Source organism: Pezoporus occidentalis, unplaced genomic scaffold, assembly GCF_034315485.1.
Source record: "Pezoporus occidentalis ecotype Australia unplaced genomic scaffold, CSIRO_AGI_Poc_V1 ctg58, whole genome shotgun sequence".
Lineage (NCBI taxonomy): Eukaryota > Metazoa > Chordata > Aves > Psittaciformes > Psittacidae > Pezoporus > Pezoporus occidentalis.
The window spans coordinates 4,216,490-4,233,178 of record NW_026915921.1 but is presented as its reverse complement, the minus strand read 5'-3'; the positions used below and the strand labels follow the sequence as shown (position 1 = coordinate 4,233,178).

Below are 16,689 nucleotides of genomic sequence, written 5' to 3'. Positions count from 1 at the left end.
GAAAGAATTGTTCCTTGGGAAGTCATCATTGTCAGTGCTGCACAGATAGATGGCAATGGATTCTAAAATAGCAGGTTAATATCCCTGTCTGACAGGATTAAATGCTTAACAGTGATTCTTGCTTTTACAGCTATCAGTGTAAGAGATGCCATATGCAATGCTAAAGATGTGACATTGTTCAGGTTGCCTTTTGGAGAATGATTAAATGACATGCTTAAATCCTTTGTGGCCTCACAGGTTTGATTGTACTGAGTGATACAGCGGAACAGAGCAGCTAAAGCTTATGTGAGGAACAACAGCTAAGCACATCTCTGAAATTCAGTTTATACTTGAAAGTTGCAGGAGGAAGGAACAGCACGTGGAGTTTTCATTTGCAACTAAGAAACTGAAATGTTGTAAATCTGTTTCTGGTGTAAGCTTTCCCACAGTCCTCATGAAGGCACTCATCCCTTTGGGCTGAAAAAGACTGGATGAAAACACATTCAGTAAAACCTGAGCCTGCATCATCTGTTGAGACTTCAGGGTAAGATTCTGTTTGTGAATATAAGTATCTGAATAGAGTTGTCTGCATGTGAAGTAGGAGTCTAAGCTTCTATTACAGAGTCAGTAAAGATCTCATTATAAGGATCAAAAGCTATTAAGCTTCTAAAGCAACGCAGTCTAGGGCTGTTCAGCTAACCAAATTTAAGTGCCTATTTTAGGATAAGCTGAGCAGCTGACATGGACTCTGTTGACTGTAATGAGTGCTCAGGTGACTTCACATCTGAATGCCTGTGTGTGGCACCTACATATAGGTGGCTATCTGTGAGCTGGCTCCAAGTCTCTCTCTATGCAGTTTACAGTGACACAAACTGGACCATTGCAACACAACAGAGAAAGGTTTGGCTTGTTGATTGAGCTGCCAGGGGTGGGCAGACCCAGAGCTGAAGGTAGGTTGTTTTCTGCTTACAGACTTGTGTGGGCTTTCATGTTGTACACCCGAGGCGTTGAAAGAACAGCTGAGCTGTAGGATTTTGAGGCTATCATAGGCGTGTAGGTGCTGAAACAGAGGTTGATGTCTAAATATCTTGAGGATTCAGGCCTTGGCACTGTGCAGTGGTCACTGACATTTATTTAAAAGCAGTGTTTGGAGCGGTATTTTGGTCCACTTATAGAATCATAGACTCATAGAATAGTTAGGTTTGGAAAGGACCTTAAGATCATCTAGTTCCAACCCCCCTGCCATGGGCAGGGACACCTTACGCTAAATCATATCATCCAAGTCCTCGTCCAACCTGGTCTTGAACACTGCCAGGGATGGAGCATTCACAACCTCCCTGGGCAACCCATTCCAGTGCCTCACCACCCTTACATTAAAGAACGTCCTCCTTACATCCAATCTAAACCTCCCCTGTTTAAGTTTTAACCCGTTACCCCTTGTCCTATCACTGCAGTCCCTAATGGACAGTCCTTCCCCAGTATCCCTATAGGCCCCCTTCAGACACTGGAAGGCTGCTATGAGGTCTCCATGCAGCCTTCTCCAGGCTGAACAGCCCCAACTTTCTCAGCCTGTCTTCATACGGGAGGCGCTCCAGTCCCCTGATCATCCTCGTGGCCCTTCTCTGGACTTGTTCCAACAGTTCCATGTCCTTTTTATGTTGAGGACACCAGAACTGCACACAATACTCCAAGTGAGGTCTCACAAGAGCAGAGTAGAGGGACAGGATCACCTCCTTCGACCTGCTGGTCACGCTCATTTTGATGCAGCCCAGGATACGGTTGGCTTTCTGGGCTACAAGTGCACACTGCCAGCTCATGTTAAGTTTCTATTCCTAAATAGCCATCATCTCTCCAAAGTCAAATCAGCTGAACCAGTATATTTGGAGAAGAGCTTGGAAGGGTGGAGCACAGTTGGTAAGTGCTCGGTGGCCTCATCTACCATTGTCCTATTGATAGTGCTATTGATCTGGGTTCTGTTACAGATGTTTAAGGAACTTCATGTTTCAGTTTTTCTCCAGTATGGAGGCAGGAAGAGTGCTTACTCTGGTGTTTCCAGCTGTTTGGCTGTTAATCTGTAATCCCTTAATGTTTTTTAGTGTCATGTATTATTTCACATATAGAAATGACATCATTAACTAACAATATTAAGGATACGAGAATTCTCAGACTAGATTTTAATGTATGATTATGTGTTTCTTTTAAACTGGGAAGTTGCAGCTGTCTGGTGTAAGCCGTCTGCCATGAAGAGCAAAACCTGTGATACTTTTGTCATGTAGCCTTAGGAGATCCCTGTAACGGGAAATTAACTCTTATATAATCAGGAATCTAACACTTCACAGTAGGATAAAGTACAAACCTGTAGGTTTGTATTATGTGCAGTTTCCAAGCTTGTAGGACGTGAGCAGGTTTGGGTCAGCCCTGATTCCAAAAAGCTGACTTAAAGTTCAGAACTCTGGAAAGCTGCTGGTGTTTTCTTTGCTTAATAAAGCAAACTGTAAGTCAAACATTTAATCACAGCATTCTGGTAACAGGGGGCCTGTTTTAATACAGCTCTTTTATTGGCCTCTTTGTACTTCAGGAATAATAAAGGCGATCCTGGCGGATAAGGTGTTTTCAATGCGAGTCTCATGTGGAACCTTTCTTTTCAGACCCACGCCTTGTATAACAGTATGAATCACCGTCACGAGAGCTGTTCTGATCTATGGTGGTTTTTCCAGTAGGGAAATAACCTGCTGAGTTTATTAATGTTTGTCTAATTTACCTTGTTAGGGTCATTTTTTTAAATAGTCCGGTCTGCTTGCTTTATTGCCGGCACGTGTTGGGAGGAGGGATGCCAGAGTGCAAGCTCTACTCATTTGTGAGTGGAGTGGGAAGCTGAGCCTTGCATCTTCCCAGGTGCTCTCTGAGCAGAGAAAATCTTCCAGGCTTCAGTCTCTGAAGGCCTGCACACCACCATAGGTGTATGTGCTTCAGCATGGTTTGTGAGGTCCTCGAAAGACCTTTGTAACAGCAGGGCAGGGAGATAGGGAGATGGGAAGACGGGAGAATGGGACTTGTGTGCTCAGCAGGGAGATGACACAACACCCATCTCAATATTTTATATGGGAGCCTGTGCTGTCCTTCTTCTTACAGGTGTTGCATATATCAATTAGTGAGGGGGGATTTTTGCAGCACTCTGGGTGCTAGTCATTTGGCAGTGCCTGTAGAATTCAGTGCAGTCTTCCTTGTGCTGCTTGGGGTGGAGAGGAAGCCCAGCAGTGGTGCTGGGGGATGCTGTGGTGTTTCTAAAGGGCTTGTCCAGCTTCTCTGAAATATCCTTCTCCTCTGAGGGGCAGAAGATGTTTTTCTGTGTCACTGCAGGAGACTGTATCACATCGATTACTACCATTCCTAGCAGTAATACAGGTGAGACTATTTAGTTGAAAAGGCTGATGTAGAGGTCAGACTGAAATTCTGGTGGGGACTTCTTTTCCCTTGTTCATTTTCAAGGCAGAATAAACAAAAGGAAAAGGCAATACTACAACTGAAATCTAGCAGATCAAGTTATGATCTTTGTTTTCCAGTGAAAATCTGGACTCTTTGATTTGCTGGCTACACTGGATTTACTACAGCGAGACAAGGATTTGATCAAACTGCTGTAAGTTTCTGTGAACTGTTTTTAATTGATGTCTGTCTCTCTGCATATGCATGTTCAAGTGATATGTGGAAAGTTGCCTGTGTTTGACTAAAATCATATTTCATTGTTGTAGTGACAGAACTATTTCAGGTTTGCAGTTTCTATTACTAAATCTTTTTACCTGAGAGGGTCTGAGCTATAGCATCTGTTGAGTTTACCAGCAAGGAGCAGTGAGGTGCTGTGTCCTGTAGTGCATCCAGCCAGGCAGGTAGGCCTGAGGTAGAGATCAGGAAAAATCTGGATCACTACTCTTTCTGAGTTTATATTAAGCTTCTGAGTTAAATTTGATTTGTTCACTAGTACAACATTATATACAGATTCCTCAGAGAAGTGTGGTTAAATGACCGATTCTCCTTGTGTAAATATATTGCAGTATTTAAGGTTTTGAGGTTATTTGGATTTTGGATAAGAAGGAGCTCTGAAACAGCTGTTTAATCTGGTACACTGGCTGCCCTTAGTTCTATATTAGACCGTAAGGAAGAAGTTACAGGCAACATTTTCCTAGGCACGGAATTTTTTGCCTTCTCTTTGTGTGGACAGCTGCTCAGCTGCAGGTAAAAAACATTATGGTTTATGGGGCTGCCAGCTGGAGCCAATTAAAATCTAATGGACCAGAGTTGGCACTAAAATATCTTATTCTGCCCTAGCAATGTGGAGGTTTTGTTCTCTGCTTATACATGATATAAAAGGTTTACAGTGTTGTTAAGAAAGAAATTTAGTTCCCATTTGCAAACCAAAGACATGTTTGAATTTAAAATCTGACACAGAAATGTTACAATTTGGGTCCTTTAATGAAGTCATGGTTCTACTGAGTGTGAAGAGTTGTGATTGAGGGACTTTCCATGCCTAACGGTGTTCTCTCCTAAATACGTGGGATGGAAGCAGAGTATGACTTGCTTTGGTCATACCTAGGAACAAATGCAAGTCTTGAGAGAGGATCTGTCTTTTAGTCCTGACTGCCTCAAGCAAAAGAAAGCTAGGACAAGGCTAGGAGCTTGAGTTACAGTACTGGAGAGTGAAAAATCATTATTATTGAGAGTAACATGGACAAAGAGATGTGGATGGGCTGTGCTGGGGGACAGAAAAGAGAGTAAGAGCTCAGCAAAAAGAATTGATTTTTGGAAAAAGAATTCAGTTCATTTGAACTGGAAGAAGATGTTGTTTGTTATTGAGCGGTATGATTCAGGCTAGCCTCTTAGTGCAAACCTAAGGGCTTAAAAGGTGATATTTTTTTTTTATTTTTTTTTTTTTGGCTTTTCCAGAAAGAATTATTTTCAAAGATTGGATTAAGAATTTTTTTAATTGAGTTTTGAAAGTGGGGAAATTTATTTTTCTTTTTTCCAAAGCATAGAATTTCACCAACGCTGCATGAAGCGTGGCTCATGTAGGCAATCTTTCCATCTAGAAAGCCTTTCTATTTCTTTGTATACTTTTATATTATACTATACTATAATACTTATTTATTTATTTTTACCTAAGTACATTTCACTTCATGTATTCAGTGAGAATATCTGATCAGTCAGCAACCAAGGTTTATATGATAAACAGGAACTCAGTTGCTTATGTTTCTCTACATTCTTAAAGGTTCTTCAGAGCACAAAAGATACCCTGATAACAGATACAAAAGTAATCCTGTAGATGAATGCAAAAGGAAGGAGATGATGCTTAAGGCATGAGCTTGGAGCATAATGTCCCATGGTTTCTGCAAACAAGCAGACTGTGCATTTGAAAGACTAGTGTGAATAGTGGTCATTTGAAAGTGGTCATTGAAAAGTGGTCAAACTTAGACCCTATTTCTGTTTGCTGTTCATGGGGTATATATAAGCTGCTTTTAAACTTTCTGCCATTTATTCAAAGAGTGCTGTACTCAAAGACTGGTCAACATGGCTGATTTTAATTCTGAACTGACCTGTTTTCACCCAGATATGGGCTATTTCGTGAATGTGTTCATGATGTGGGTGGTCAAATTGCTGTAGAAGGAAGTAAAGAGGACTGGGAACAGCATGAAAGAACATGAGAAATACTTGAGTTTACAGATACTGGTATGGAACAGATTAAGAACAGAACTGTGTATTTGGATGAAGTACTTCAGAATGTCAGAGGAGGGTCACAAAATCTAGGGTGCATTACTGTGGTAATGGTAACCACAGACAGTTGACGTTTGTCTTGTTTTGACTTGTCATGGTGTTTCAGTGGTTCCTGGGTGACCAGTCTTCTTGCAGATGTACTTTCCACTGCTGTTGAGATGTAGGTATTTACTCGCTGTCTTGACTGAATGCAACCTCAGATCATCTTGAGGCACATTTACTGTTAGACCACTTGGAGGTGAAGCTGCAGCGCTCAGAGAACTGTCCAAAGCAGAATGAGACTGGGGCCAGGCCTAATATAGTCCTATTTTTCTACACAACCTGCACTACCCCCCCCCCCCCCCCCCCCCCCCCAATTTTCCTTTTCTAAAGCCTTTTGGGACAATTTCCATCTGTTTTTGCAAAAAAAGTTAATGGCATTAGAAGTAGTTTCATAGATCTTTACACAGTTAAAACTATCTAGTTCTGCACCTTATGATAATTTCAGCTCCTCTCACTACTGAAACCAAGGGTTCAAACAGAACTGGAGATCATACCAGCTGCAGAGTGGACCTTGGGCACAGGACTACGATATGCTCTCAGGGAACCATTGGAAATCCTGCAGAGGTGGAGTTGTTATGCCTGTATCACAGCCAGAGCACTTCCCTCTCTGAACTTGTCAATGTGTCACTTATAATAGGCATTAAATTTAATATTTGGAGGGACACACAACTTCATAATATTAATAAAAGCTTCATAATGTTAAAGAGAAAGCTATAACCTAATTGGAGAATGAATGTAGACTTTTTTGGCTGCTCTTCAGGCAGGAGATTTATTAGAAGACCTGTAGTACTCTAATTCCTAATCCATCTCCTCTCCCCCAGCTTGCAGTAAGTTACTCCATTTGCCTCCCTCTCTAAGGAGTGCTCTTGAAATGGAATCTCTCTATGTACCTGTTTTTTAGAGAACATTATGGAGGAAAAGGAAAAAGAAGACAATCCAAAACAGAATATGGATGATTCATAGTAAGAACTGTTGAGACTGTAAAAAAAAAGAAGAAACCCCGGTAGGGTTTTTGATGGGTTGGCATATCTTCTTCCACATCGATAAATTTGTCACTGGTGGAAGTGTTTATTCCTTTGCAGTTGTATGATTTATGCTGGACCTTTTGTACTGCATATGTGGACCTATAGCTCATCCTCAAACAGTAGAAGATGAACCCTGACTAATAGATCCCAGTGACTTTCCTGCAATTTATGCAGGATTAGTATTTTAAAAGGGTAGTGTGCATGATTTAAGCAGGATTTGAGTCTATAGCCATGGTTTGTCCTTTGCTGTCAGCAAAACCATCCTAAGTTCATTTCTTTAAAGAAGCTCCAGGCCAAATGTCAGAAAAAATTAAATCAAGCAGTGATGTAGTTCCGTAGGGAAAATGTATTTCAATTGTGAGGTATTCATGGATATAATATGTCATCCTGTAGTCTGTGACTGTTGGGTGTACTTGCAGGCAGCGTGGCTTGGTAATTGCTATTTGTTAAGAAATTTGGCTCTGATAAAAAATGACCTGCCAGGGAGAGAGACAGTTTTGTTAATTTTATTTATGAGACTTTCATCAAAATTGGAAGGATGTGTGTGTGTGGTGGCAAATCCTCCATGATACAGCATCTTTTATTAAAGAGCGTTGGTTTTGTCTTCCAGCAAGGAAATAGCATAATGACTTAGAGCATTGTCTTCTGCCATCTGAGAAACAAGTTGGACACAAGCCACTTATTTTGCTCAGCCACCAACATTTTGCTACCCAGTTCACCCTTCCTGATGGCAAGTGTAAGCAAATTCACTGTCTTTCCAACAGATGTGGGACAAAGCTAGGCTTGTCGGATCAGCCTGGATCCAAACCTGGAAAGAATTAACTTTACCCTCTGTAGTTTTATTTTCATAGAGAGTTTCTTTTCTTTTTTTTTTTTCCCCTTTTTTCCCCCTGCCATATTCTAAATAAAACAAACTAGACCCTTACAGTTGAGGTTATTCTTTAGTGTGGATACCTGACCAAGGAGCAAGATTGTGTAGGTCTTAATTAGAGGTCTGGCAAATTGAGATGAAGCCATAAACTGCCTTTCCATGAGACGCTTCCCTGCACATGCTGTTCTATTAGCTTATTCTCCAAGCCTTTCTGGGGGCATAAGGGCTTGCAGTGGTTTTCTTTGTCGTTTTTAATTACAAATGATTTAACTTTGTGCTCTCAGTAGCTGTAAGTACTGATGTGTAGCATTCAAATGTCCACACCATTCTTATTTGATTACTGTGAAGCATTACACATGGAGTGCACACATAACTTAGGAAGAGAATTTTTTCAGGTGCAAATAGACATTTAAATCAGAAGAAGGTGATGCATGTTTGATAGTAGCATCCTTCCAGAATGAAAAGATTTATCACCTATTGAATGGTTAAGGAACAATAACAGACCTGCTCCCTCAGCTGGCCAAAATCACTGTATTGCTTTGGGCTTTGGCAACCCTCTGACATTAATGATCTAACCCAGTATTGTTCCTATATCTGAGAAAGAGAGTAATGAAGCCACATTTCATGGATCTATTTTAAGGATGTGAGAAAGGGCCAGATTCTGCTTCAGCTTGTGCCAGTTTAAGTCCGGAAGAGATGAATTAAAAACCTAAAGTAATTTTAAGCAGATCACTTGTGTTATTCCACAGTAACACTTCCTTAGCCGGAAGCTTAAAACCAATGACAGAAAAAGATTGAATCATAAGAATTTCTGAATAGTTTCATTGTATGCCAGCACAATGCATGAGATGTTCTGGGTAAGGAAATAGGTTGCATGGAGTTTTGAATAGGAAAAAGCCCTCTTGTAGTTAACTCTTTAGAGCCTGCAGACAAGGGGCAGCTATAGGTAGGAAAATTAAGGATGGGCTGTCACTAGACAGCTTCTTCTGGCCCTTGAATGTCTTGCAAGCCAGTCGTTTTGGGGAGCATGTTATTATTCATAGTCTATCTGCTAAATAGTTCTTTTCACATCAGACTTGGCTTTTTTATCATATTTTTTTCCTGCTGAATTAAAAGATTCCAAAATTAAAAGATTTTTGATAAAAAGATTTCAAATCAAAAGATTTCTGCTGTTGAATTAAAAGATCTAAAGAAAGATAAAGTTTTTGTTATATCCTTTAGTATTCATTCTTCCTGTACGTCTTAGAAGAATCGTGAATACCTTGGAGTCTGTTGGAACTAAAGTACCTTGGGAGACAGTTAACCATTGCCTCTACCTTGAAAAGGAGGTTGTTTGACAGGTCAAAGTGCATCTTTCCCATAACAGTGAGTAAAAGATTTTAACCAGGCTATCCATATGACTATAAAGAGATGATCCTGCTCCAGCAGGGGGATTGGACTAGATGATCTTTCGAGGTCCCTTCCAATCTCTAGCATACTGTGATACTGTGATCTCTTTTCTGGGTGTCAGTGATGGTTTTGAATTAATTGAATCTTTCCAGATTTCATTAATGGTGGCTTTCCTTTGTTATATTGCTGGAATATTTAACTTTCAGTAGTTTTAGTAGTTTTTACCCAGGTCTGCGTCATACTGTGCCACCCACGGACATCAATTTAAACTACTTAGATTTCAAATGAAGATGTTACATAAACCCTAGAGTTACTAAGAGTGTGCAAGCCTGTTTGTTGATTAATTTCTTATATAAATGCTTTATATATTTCTGATATAAATGCTTTTCTAAACAGCAGTACTATCTGTTTAGACTAGTACCCAGTGTTCACAGGTCTTGGGGGAATAAGCATTCATTTCAATCTTTTCTTCCACAGGCTATCCTTCATTTTGTTTCCTACCGCTTTTTCTGTCTTCTTTGTTATTGCTGCCTGCAGTATTTTAATCCTTTGGTTTGTATCCTTTCCATATATTTCTGTCTTCCTGCATTGGAACCAATAATTACTCAGTTTTTCCTAGATAGTTAATTTCCTCAGATTTTTCTTAGTCCCCTCATTTATTTCCTATGTTCTCTTTTTATTTACTGAGAGATTCTTTCCTTTATCTCAGTTATATTTTATGCAGATATAATGGAGAAATATATTTTTGCTATCTTGGTTATATTGGACATGAGATGGTGCTTGTAGTAGGTGTTACCTCCTGTGCAGTTGTTCAGCAATACCTGCAGGTATTTCCTTCCTTTTTAGAGACTCCTTCATTCCCTATTGGCCCTGGCTGAGGCTCTGAGAGATGGGAGCTCTCACTGACCCTAGTAAAAAAAGGTTTAGAAGCAAAGAAAAGCATGATCTGCAATTGGTAAATGAAGCAGTTTGCTGAAGAAGGTTGAAGACAGTAGTTGGTAGTGATTCCTACCCATTTGACAAAGCAATTTATGCTGCTGTTGTCAAATGTTGTTCTACGTAGACTGGCCTTCTTGCAGTCACAGGGAACTCCCATGCATGTGCCATCTGCTTCTGACCTGAATTTGCCTGTGGGAGCTAGGGAGAGCAGAGCCCAGACCCAGCTTATGCGGCAGATGGCAGCGGGAGCTGCACCAGCTCCTCTTAGACCAGTGAGACCTAGCTGCCCAGGCCTGCAGCTTCCTACTTCCTTGCATGTATCCTTTGAAAAGTGCAGCTAAAGTTTTTAGACTCATTTATGTAGTTTGGTGCATAATGATAAACACGTTTTTTTTACAGAAGCCATTTGTAGCACAATGGTTATGTTGCACTTTCATTTCTGAAGGCTTCAGAGATTCTTTCCGGGCCATATGACTCACAACTTTGAAGTCACTGAGCAAAGGGTCAGGCCCTTCTTCACTCAATAGATGCTTTCAGCTCCAAGTGCTACTAGTACATTCAGGGCTAAAAGTCTTCTCTATTGAAACGGCTGTAGCTTCAAAATGTCGGGAAGCTGCATTAACGCTTCATTTCCTGCAGTGAATCATTTTGCTTATGAAATAAAAGAGTTGGGGACATTTAGGGGAAAAAAAAAAAAGAGAAATAGAAAGAAATAAACCCTCTCTGGAATGGATCTTTTTTCCCCTTCCTCTTCTGTCCATCTCCCCCTCCCCCTTGGATAACTTTATGCCATCACAGCAGTAAAATGCAATGATATGGAATAATTATGTGTTCCTAAGCTTTTCCAATTGATCTACTTTTGTGAAAATACATTCAGTAAATTCACCTGAATGACTTTGGACAGCAAAGCACAAGGGCATTATGAATAAAAGAAACACTTATTTACCTGATATAATGGAGTGTTGTGACCACAGGAACGTCATTGTCAACCTCTATTCTTGATTAGAGTAGGTTTGTTGTCAGAAAAGCGGATGTGTGGTTCAGAAGGTGACTGCAAAATTGACTTGTGGGGCTTCATGTTTATTCCCTCCCTCTACTTTCAAGGCCTTAAAATTGAATTTTGGTTTTGAAAATGAAGCATTCTTCTGTTACTGTTAGCGGGAAGGTGATTTTGTTCTGAGAGAAACCTAATGGCGATTTTCCTAGGTGAGGAAACGGGAGAAGTAAAGCCCAGCTCTCTTCCCTTGATTGGCTTTCTGTTATACTTAAGATAGAATTTAGGTGTAAGAGACGCTGAGATTTAAGGGAGCAGATACTTGGAAAGAAGAGTGTGCCATTATTAATGATTTGCTTCTATTAGTAGCTACATTTTGAAGCAGCACTGCCTTCCCCAGGCTGTATTAGCACTGTGAGCAATGAAAAGAGAAAAATGCAATGTCATAGACAGAAAGTGTAGTCATTAGTAATCCACTGTTTTCCTGTAAGTGTTCATCTTCTGCATTTGTCAGCAATACTTTAAAATACGAGGTAAAAAATGTTTAAATGTTTGCCAAATGGGGATATAGGAGTTAGGAAATGCTATAATGAGAAGTTATTTCAATCCATGAGATAATATATGTGCTATGTAAGACACAGTTTCATATTATCAAGGCATTATTGCAGAATTAACATATTTCACAAAGACACTGTGGAACAGCCAACAAATATGATATATTGCAAATAGGGTCGTGTTGTTATACTGCTGGAAGTAATACATTTATGCAGCTCATGATTGTTTTTCTGTATACATTTATCCTTCAGTGGCATTCGGATTTTTTTCCTTGTGTCTTTAAACAACAAAGGAACTTCCTGTAAAAGCTCAAAAACAATGAAAAAGAAGGAAAATCTAAAACAAGAGAGGAGACAACAGAACATTGCAGAGGGTGGGTAGCAGAGGGGAATGCTCCTTCAAACGTAGATTTCTATATATTTTAATTTCAAGAGTATAATTTAATGGGAGACTGTAACTGCCAAGGTACAGAGTTGCCTGAACTAAGAGAAAAGGAAACTTTTTGTGCTTTCAGTTTTTACACTATTGAAAACTTGGAAATTTCAGCAGAAAGCTTTGAATTTTGTGGGTTTCTAATGAAGTGTTTGAATTTCAATCTAGTCGCCTTCCTCTTTTTGATTTCACTACTGAGAAATGAGAGGATGTGGAAAGATTTGGCAAAAGGAGGAAAAAAAACAACCCTTAAATAACTGTGGAGATTAAAAAAAGGAGACCTAAATTTTTGTCTAAGTAGTAAAACAAAATTTCCAAACCTCTCTTCCTTCCATATTTTTAATTACAGAGAGTCCATTTTTGTCTGCAAACGCCTACTTTGAAAAAAGGTTGACTAGCTCTGTTTGTTAGATCATTCTGGTAGAAGTGAGAACATCGAGCATGTTTCTGAATGGTGTGATAGTTATAATTACCCACACAGGGAATAATTTTTGCGTAGAGGAATCTTCAGTCCAGGTGTAAAAGACATGGCAAGATCAAGTGGCTGGAAACCAAAGCCAGATGAATTAAAGCGGAAGGTAAAAGCAGAGGTTCGTAACGGGGGGGGGGGGTGTGTGTGTGTGTTATCCATAGGAATGTCTCCATCCCTTTTTGTCTCACATTGTAGCTTTCTAAAAGATGTACTGGAAGGAACTGAGAGATTCCTGGGGTTTATATGCTCCATTCTGGCAGAGGTGAAGTCAGATGAGAGATCACAGCAGTCCTTCTGGTCTTAAAGTCAGAATCTACAGAACATATTTTCAGGCAGCTTTGTGAGTGTGTCCTCCATGGCTGTGAGATTCATCCTACATGCTGAGCCGGAGGAACCAAAAGTGTTGCAGAGAAAGGATTATCTGGCTCTTTCAAGGAGATAGTTCAGAAGACCTGCATAATCCAGTGCAGCATGTGGTACAGTCAAGGCTGCCATGTCATCTGTGAACCAGTTGACAGCTGCGTTGGCTTGTAAATGCATACAGCTGGGACACCCTCATGGCTCCTCTGCATGTGCTTCTCTCCTATCTGTCCTCATTCCCACCTCATCCCCAACAAGCTGGTAAACACACAGCAGTGTCTTGATTTCCTCTCTGCCATGTGAAGAATGTACTGCTCGTGTTGCTGCAACCCACTTCTTGAAGAAACCTTAATTTGGGAAAAGGAATTTTTGAGCCCAGCAGTACCTGTTCTCTTCTGTAGCTTTTACCAAAGATGCTAATTGCAAAGCCAGGGAGGGGAAGAAAAAGGTTATTTGTGAGGTGGGCAGCAATTTACTGATGAGTAAAGCTGCCCTGCTGAGATCTGAGGTCAATGCTGGAGGATGTACATTTTCACCTGGTTTTAATGTCGTGTGGGGTTAGAGGTGGTGTCACCAACACTTTTGTCCTTAAAGAAATGTATTGTGTGGGTCATATCCTGTGATTTCAGGTGAAGAATAGGTGGAAGAGTCAGACTTGGCTGCTGTCATTAGTTACTGAGTTGTTAGCAGCATGAAAAAGAAGATATTCAGCAGAGGGTGAAATTCCCTTGAGTAAACGAGGTTATAACATGTGAACAGGAAGGTTTTATTTTAATCATATGAGGATGTCTGAAGAGTTAAAGTTATGTAAGATATTCAGGGCTAATATTCACAGCAGCTGAAGGAGTGCAAGTGGGAGAAGAATTTTGCACAGTTTGTCTTGGTTCTCTATCACTTCGAATGCAGGGACAAGAACCAGAATAGTAATACAGGTTTGTGGACTAGGATATGCATTTCCCACTCATTAAATAACATGGTTTCACAGTTGTCCAATGGATAAAGGAAAAGTAATTTTAGCTTCACATTGCAAAGGGGGGAGATTGAGACAACTGAAATTTATCTGTGTTTTCCTCAGTATAATATTTGACGAAGAGAGGAGCCTGTTTTAGGCTCCTGTCAGCTGCAGGTGACTCGGACTCTGGTTTGCCTAAACTTATGCCTGTGTGATGGAGAAGCCAGGGTAATGTTCTGTCTGCCAGGGTCCAAGCCTTCCCAAAGGCAGGGGAAAAGACATTGAGTAGAGAGGAGGTGGTGACTTTGTGCCAACTCAAGACTTGTTTTTGGGGGGAGGCAGGAGACCTCTTAGTGGATTTTTGCCATCTCGGTGATCAGATTAAATTGCATGCTTCAAGAGAATGTATTAGTTAAACCTTGATACATCAGAGTGTTTGTGCAAGATTAATCAGCATTAATATTGTGCCATTAAGAGTTAAATTATTTTCCCAGGGTCTCTGAAAGGAATGGAATCAGAGCCAAGATTTGAAGCCAGCGTTTGAAGTCAGGTCCTGCAGTTGGACAGTGAGGCTCGGTTCTCTTGTCATGGGGTTTGGAGCAGCTAGGTAGCAACATCTAGTCTTTGTAATATATATATTCAGAATATCTGCACAATTAAATTGCAGCACTGATCCTTGAGCAGTTGCATTTGAGACCTCTCTAGACTAGAGGATTCAGACCTTAGTAGATTTTATGTTTCCTAAATTGATTTTATAATTATGCTTTCACTCTTTCATATTTTTCCCCTGAAATACCAATATTTGATATACTTTCTCCATCTGTCTCTGTCTGTATTCAAATGGCTTATGAGGTAAATTTAATCTCTCTGTTGCATCATTAGATTCAGCAGCTTGTCAGCATTTCCATCCTGAGCCGTGTTATGGAGGTCTTTGTAGCTCATCTGTGTACTAGTGAAATTTGGGTTTAAATGACTAAGATGTGAGTGGTTTCCCCTCCTGTTGCTTATGGGTAATTAAAATAAATTGGTATGGAATGCATTTTTAAGTTTGAGGAAGACTTAATGTTTAGGCAGGGAATTGCTTAGGAGGTTGTTTTTTGCTGCTTACGCTTAGATAAAGCCTGCCTCATTAGTGCAGTTTGCAGTTATTGTTAATTAGTCCATGCAAAACAAAGTAAGGAGATTCCCTAGTTTTCTTCTAAATTTCAACTACTTTGAACTGGTGTTATTCCAGGACTTCTAATAGAGTTGCTGTAGATTTACCCTTAATGACATGCTACACTAGCATGGCATCCTAAGTAATGCTCTCCAAGTCATAGGTGTTTGTTGCTTAACTCTGCGATCTTTAGTTGCGCTTAGTATCTTGGGTCAGACAAGGGTGTAGCTCATCCTCCATGTGTACTTTCAGCACCTACATTTTATTCCAGGTCTTTACTGCTGTAAGCACTCTATGCCTGGAGGGAGCAGATTTACATAGCTGTGTGTCCTCTTACATGCAGTTAATTTAGGCTATTCACTGCATCAACACATAGGCAAAGTGTTGACCCAGGGATTGTGGCAGTGTGAGGTCTGATCATTGTGCTGATACCTAACTGAAGATACCCTCGCTCGGAATAATTTCCAGCTTCTGCTATGATTGACCTTGTTTGTGCCATCTCATTTCTCTTTTCAAAGCTAGGTATGCCCAGTGTATGTGTTAAGGAAATTAAATTAGCTGTTAAAGTCACAGTTCAGCAACCCTGCCTTGTGTATGTACTTCCATGCATGCCTAAAGAGCAAGATACATGATTACTCAGTGCAAGATTAATTCTCCAGGAGTAAGTAGGACAGATGTAAAGGTTATGAAGAAAAACAAGCAAATGTGGCCAGTTAAGATGTTTTGAAATAAATTGTTGCCTATAATAAGTATGTCTGGGAGAGATCTGTCGTGTGCTGAGGTGGGCAGAGTTTTGGCACACTGGTGCAGATTGCACAATATCTATTACTAAGACTGACATGTGGGACCATTAGAAATTAAAAGTAGATGTAAAACTTTATATGGCTCAATTCACAATGCAGAAAGTAGAGACCTAAACAGAACTTTACTTCTATTTCCCAGAGAGGTTTTAAATGAAAATAACATTAATGGGGATTACCCCCCCCCACATACACATTTGCTGTATAAGAAGCTGGAGGCAGCTTGTAACATTTGTGCCATTCTGCTGCAGTCACTGTCTCCATTTCACCACTGCCTGTGCGTCATGCAGTGGGTTATTCCAGTGTGGCTGCTGGAAGGAAAGAGTTACAAAATCTTCTTAACCTGATAATAGTCTTAACTCTGCTGGCTAATGATGCCCAGCATCCAGTGGCTCTAACTGTTGAGTTTATAGCAATGTATATTCTAATTAGTGCTTCTGGCAATTTGCTGGGAGTAGAATTTTGCACAATTTTTCTTGGTTCTCTATCACTTCAAATGCAGTGACAAGAACCACAGTTTGCTGGGAGTTTCACTGAGAAGTGATGTGTGTTACACCAGTGCTGTATGTAGGACAGTCTGGGGCCCCTCTAGGTATTAGATGCTGGACCACCAAGGCTAATAAAACACCTTCTCTGAAGAATCCTGCAGGCTTGAGAGGTTGATTGTCAGCAGTCACATTCTGAAGCTGAATTTCTTTACTTGCTTTGTGCTTCCTTGTAGAGTCATAGAATGGTTTGGGTTGAAAGGGGACCTTAAAGCTCATCCAGTTCCAACACCTTTGCCATGGGTAGGGACACCTTCCACTAGACCAGTTTGCGCAAAGCGCCATCCAGCCTTGACTTGAACACTTAGTGTCTTAGTAGGTGTGTTAATAACACAGGCACCAAAGGGATTTCCAAAAGTGCATTTGCTGACAAAATAAATCTCCCATATTTGGTGTTGGATGAAATGGTGACTCA

At 40.4% G+C, this 16,689-nt stretch overlaps 1 protein-coding gene across 7 annotated transcripts in view; it reads left to right on the top strand.

Annotated features, from left to right (window-relative positions):
* Positions 1-16,689, top strand: part of SORCS2 (sortilin related VPS10 domain containing receptor 2) — a 548,057-nt gene that overhangs the window by 89,242 nt on the left and 442,126 nt on the right. The window contains exon 1 of one of the 7 annotated variants that reach the window (XM_062638800.1): positions 3,163-3,384. The exons of the other annotated variants lie outside the window; for them this stretch is intronic. The gene's annotated coding sequence lies outside the window, so the exon portion shown is untranslated. Of the gene's footprint in view, positions 1-3,162; positions 3,385-16,689 lie in introns of those variants that run through there. 7 annotated transcript variants of the gene reach the window in all.